The sequence below is a fragment of the Salminus brasiliensis genome, chromosome 15 (genome assembly GCF_030463535.1).
Source record: "Salminus brasiliensis chromosome 15, fSalBra1.hap2, whole genome shotgun sequence".
In the NCBI taxonomy this organism is placed as follows: domain Eukaryota; kingdom Metazoa; phylum Chordata; class Actinopteri; order Characiformes; family Bryconidae; genus Salminus; species Salminus brasiliensis.
In genome coordinates, this window is record NC_132892.1 from 2,197,886 (window position 1) to 2,203,885 (window position 6,000).

A 6,000-nucleotide genomic window follows, 5' to 3' on the forward strand; every position below is an offset into this window, starting at 1 on the left:
GCACTGTCCACAAATAGTCGGACAGTAGGAGCTCTGTGAGGAGAGAGCAGTGAACTGACGAGACCAGTGTGATGGATGCGGGACCTTGCCTATACTAATATTGAGTAGGTCCCCCCCTGGAGTAGACCGGCACCTTCCATTCGAGGCACGAATCAACTCCGCGAGACCTCTGAAGGCGTCCCGTGGTCTCTGGCACCATGACTAACATCAGCGGCAGGATCTTTAAGTCCTGTAGGTTGTAAGGTGGGACCTCCAGGAGAACCAGTGAGCCTCGGGTGCCCTTGCCCCAGCCTCCGGTTCACTGGTTGTGCCTCTCAGGGGTCTAGGTGCAGCTCTTTTGATCCACTTGGTGTCCACTGCGGTATTCCTTAGAGGAACCAAGACCAAGAGGATGTGTTTTTGAGTCAGCGCCGGCTCAGAATATGGGCGTTGTAAATGAGCAATAGTGTGACATCATCAAATAACAGCCATTTAGGCCCCACACAACTAGTCTAGAAGGTCTGGCAATTTCTGGGACCAATTTTTGGTAGGTACTGACCACTGCATACCGGGAACATCCTACAAGACCTGCCTGATGTTCTGGGGAGGTTCTGACCCAGTCGTCTAGCCATGAAAGTTTGGTTCAAAGCAGGAAACTCATTGGGAAGACCTACGAGAAGATCAAAGACTCAAAAAGAGAAGCTAAATTAACAAATAATGAATAAATGAATGAATAAATATGTACCAATTCCAATAAGATCTTCATCTTATCATCATGCGCTCCAAAAAAATCAAGATTCTGGACCAAAGTTCCCAATTTTTGAATGAAGAATATCCAGAAGGTCTAGCTTAGGTATAGCTTAGGACTAGACAGAGGCCTTGTCTGGGAAACTGATCCATAATATTTTAAAGTTATATATGGTAGGGCTTAACCCTGAGTTTGGAGTTCATTGGTAAAAATGAGTAAAAAGAGTATAAAAATAATTGATAATTTTTATTTATTTATTTATTTATTTTGCTATCTTTACCAAGGTGTCAATAAAACTGGAGGATGCTGGTTTCAGAAAATCCCCAAGGTTTCCTTGTCCTGAATCATACAGATAATTAAACCCATTGTTGAAAAGGCTTTGTTTTATTGCCCAGCTACTGTCGGAGTTGAGGTCGTGCACCATCAGCACCACCTTCTTTAAAGGGAAGTTTTATGTTCCTTTAAATTCAAGGAAAGGGCAATGATATTTCTGCAGGGCTGCCCAACGTCCCCCACCCCCTACTCTGGTGTAAGACACAAGGCCAGAGCTATGAAACAAGTGAAACACACACACACACACACACACACACTCCCACTCTCGCAGACATACATCCAGAGATCAGGGCCTTCCGCTGTGGTATGAGGGCACAGCTCTGACCATCTGCTCTGTCAGCTTACATTACGCTCTGGTCAGAAAGGCATCGGCAAACAATGGAACAAATCAGCCGACAGAAACAGTCCTGACTGCCGTCCCCGAAGTTCTCAGGAGTGGTCCACTGATCTGAGGCTCCCACAGAGAGCCAATCGTGTGAATAATAAGCCCCACCCACAAATGCCTGCTTTGCTACCACTGCTGTGAAAGTGTTTTGTTTATTTATTTACAGTTAGAGGAGATTGTGTGTGTGTTTGGTATTTGGGTAAAAACTGACACTTTTACTTTGATAGGATACACAACAGATTCCAGGCCATAAAATAATATTATAATATTTTTTTTATTGTTATCAGTACCAACATATATTAATATACATAAACATATATATACATAATTGAATTAAGAACAATACAAAATGAATGATTTTTATTATTGTTATGATAATGATTAATAATAATAAATATAAATAAATTAAATATTACTTACTTAACTTTTTGTATAGCACAAACGAATATAAATACACCAAATACTGCTCAGTGAATCACAAAAGTACTGAAAACACTTAATAACTAAATAAATTCATTCATAATAAATACACAAATAAAGGATTAAACACCAAATAACCTACCTTCGTTTTTAATTTAAATGTTTATTTTCATTTGTTTTCCTTAGCTGTGCTTTACTGTATGTGCACAACACAGACATATAATGCCATTATTTTAAATACCTTATTATTATTATTATCATCATCATTATTACTATTATTATTACTAATTGTATAGAACTCTGTATACATTTAAATATAGATCAGTGATTTACAACAAAAACTGCTAAGAAAAATAAAATGTACATGTATGCAAATCCCAGCGAATATAAGGCACGCCATTTCACAGCTCTGTTTTGATGGATGGACTGGTATGGGCTTGGGTATAAGTAGAGCATTCCCACACTGCTGGGGCGATTACACAGTAGATAAAACTGTAATTAATTATTTGATTGATTGATTGATTGATTAATTCATTAATTAATAATCAGTTTCCTGTGATACTGCGTAAAGCCCGTTAAAGCCATTAACAGAGAAGATCTGCTGGTATTATGGAGTCTTTGAGTGAAGCTCTACTTTCAGGCCTACAGCCGACTGGGAGGGCAGCGGGCCAACAGCCCAAGGAGGCTGCTGGAGCCAAAATGAGGACCCCCAACCCCCACACCCCCCCCCCCCCCCCAACTTCCACCACCAACACCACCCCCCCTTCCTCACTCGGCATATAAAAAGAAGCCCCAGGCATTTGTTTTCTGAGAGGAATTACAAGCAGAAGGGAACACAAACCCCTCCAGCAAGTGAAAACCAAACTCTCACCGCTGTCGCCGGCCCACCAGCGTCCCCTGAAAGACACACGCGAGAGGATTACACGCCACTGTAGCGGTTTAGCCCTGACAGATAGCATTCACATCTCCCTCTACATATACATATATATACATACATATATATATATATATATCGCCCGAATTCTTTTTGCTTGGGTTGTGAATGCAAACCCACTGAGGGCGCGAGAGGCACGTAGGAATCGAACAGCGCCTTCTGCAAGCCTGAGAAGGACAGAGGTGAGATAATGCCCTCTCGCTGAAGCCGCTGCGGCCGCTTTCTCTCCAGGCTGAGAAAGCTAGGAGATGTTGAACAGAGAGGGTTCCTGGCTCACGCTGCGCTCGCCATCTTTTCCCACGTCAATATTTAGACAGCGCCTTTTCACTCGAGGAGTCGAGAAATCTGTGTCGAGACAAATGTCTTTCTTTCTGCCTCATGAAGCCCTTTGAGGACGGAATAAATAAGTAAGCCACCAACGCTTGAGGTCTCCGAAAATTTTGGTGCTGTTAGCACGCTAACATCAGCTAACTTGCCAACCATAAAAGCTTACGCTGAGGTCCACCCCAATCCCTACTAAACAGGGTGGACTTCCAATCCCATGGCTGGACCTCTGTTGGGTGAAGCTTAGCAATTAGCAGGCTGGCTAATGTAGCTACTGCAAACAGTGAACATAATTCCATCATTTCATCATATACTCAGACTACCAACCGTTTTCAAGTACAAAATTTCAACCGGTACGCCAACCCCAAATCGGATTTCCTACTCGGAAAGTCGAGGGAGTCTCACCAACCCCACGTTCCAAATCCAAGATGGCCGCCTCACACATCAACAGTAGTAAAAGCAGTGGTGTTATACAGATTACCATTAACATTATACACTGTCCAACGTCTATCTGTGGACGGGTGTCTAATGGTGCTACAGGCTGGGATATAAAAAACAAGACATTTTTTGGTTAGATTCTCCTTGAAATGCCGACCTCCGACCTCCGAGGTAAATGGACGACAGCATTACCACAGTACAATACCACACCCTCCAGCTTTAGCGTAAAACTGCACGTGCCTGCTGTGTTTGTTGATTTCAGGTAACTTATGTGTTCAGCTCCCCTCAGCCGAGGAGCTAACTTAGCGATTAGCATGCTGGCTAACTTAGTAAGCAATAAAACAGATACAAAAGTGAGCATAGCTATGCTAGATAATTACACAACAGAGTACAGTACAGAGTGAAACAATGAGTTTTAGCATATAACTCTGGATATATAACGTCCACAGTCGAGGCAGAGGGTGATTTGTCCAATCAGCAGGTGATATTTTCAAGTAAGCTTTTAAAGACATTAGTCAATATTTTAATATATTAAGCAAAAATATATAATATTCAATAATAAAAATAATTCTTTCAAGATACTAAGATTGAGTAAATGACTGAGTAAAATGTTATTACAAGATTAGTTATTATTTTGATGTTGAGCCAAACGTTTTTGAAATCTTTATTATTATTATTATTACTATTACTATTTATTTCTCCACTTATTTCTTTCACGATCCTAGGGCAATGATAAAATAAAATGTTATTTTTAAATAAAAACAACAACAATATATATATAAATGTATATATATATATATATATATATATATATATATATATATATAAAAATATAGTGATATACAAAGTTACATGTGCTTGAAAGTATCAAGGTCAAGTTTCAAGGCCAGATTTTGATAAAAAAAAAGTCATTATTTTTATATATGAAGTGATTTCGTGATACATACAACACAATTTTAAGAATTGTAAAGAAATTAATCAATATTTTGATATATTTGGTTCAGATTATATATATAAAATATATATATACTTATTCCCAGAATATTTCCAGGCAACAATTGGAAATAAAAGTTCATAATACATTTTCGATAACAATAAACACAGGGAAAAAAAAAACATAATAAAATCATGTCTACTGTCACATCTAGATGACAGAATGGCCTGCAGACAAGCTTTTTCTTTTTTTCCGGCTGAAAAATATCATAATTCATGCTCTGCATCTATTAACGTATCCGTGCACACTGCCTCTCAGATCTGAAGCAGTAGTAGAGTAGTAGTAGTAGCATCACCCTGGATCACCTGCTCTTCTGTATTTGGAAATGTCAGAACGACATAGTGGGAAAAATGGTGGAGGGGGCAGGGGTGTGCACCTCATAATCCATACAGTAAAAACAACACATACATAAACAAGCTGTAAATATATAAACCATAAATAAATAACCACACATGCTGCTGCACTAGCGCATCGCCGCTGTACTGTGAGGCATCAAAAAGGCTGTAGGCTACACAGCATCTCACCACAGAAAAGCTAAGGGTTGTCTCCACGGCACAGCTCAGACTATTCCACACTATTAACGTCACGAAAAACAAGGTTCTCTTCAGAAAGTGGCCGACGGAACGTGCTCTCTGATCAGAACGGCTAAAACTGCCGGACTGTACAACTCCTCCAGGTGCCACAACTGCCTGGTGAAAGTGATATACAGATATATAAATAGATAAATATATAGATAAATAAAGAACGAAAGAAAACCCACCAGAGAAATATCTGTCCGGAAATATTACACTGGAAGTTCCCAAGCAGCCCAGTCACTCATACAGTCTATATAACGAATAACAATCAAATAAAAACAACAACAACAATATATATATATATATATATATAAAATATAGTGATATACAAAGTTACATGTGCTTGAAAGTATCAAGGTCAAGTTTCAAGGTCAGATTTTGATAAAATAAGTCATTATTTTTATATATGAAGTGATTACGTGATACAACACAACTTTAAGAATTGTAAAGAAATTAATCAATATTTTGATATATTTGGTTCAGATTATAACATTGTCTAACATTAATTCCCCTGGCTAATCTGTCAGACGCTAGTCCGTAAAACGCTCATAAGCTAGCTAGTTGACGGTCCATTAAACATTTAACAGACTAGCTTTGCTTGTTTTGGTGCCTTACATTAATTCTACGATGCTAATCTCTCAGACGCTAGTCTATAAAATGCTCGTTAGCTCGGTAGTTGAACGTTTAACGTTTTGCAGAGAAGCTAGTTAAACATTTAAAGGACCTTTAACAAGCTAGCTAATGAACGTTCTACAGACTAGACTTGCTTGTTTTGGTGTCTAACATTAATTCCCCTGGCTATTCTGTCAGACGCTAGTCTGTAAAACGCTCATAAGCTGGCTAGTTGAAGGTCCATTAAACATTTAACAG

General features: G+C 39.1%; 1 protein-coding gene across 2 annotated transcripts in view; it reads right to left on the reverse strand.

Annotated features, from left to right (window-relative positions):
• Window positions 1-6,000, reverse strand: part of LOC140535388 (receptor tyrosine-protein kinase erbB-4) — a 214,713-nt gene that overhangs the window by 206,615 nt on the left and 2,098 nt on the right. The window lies entirely within an intron of this gene.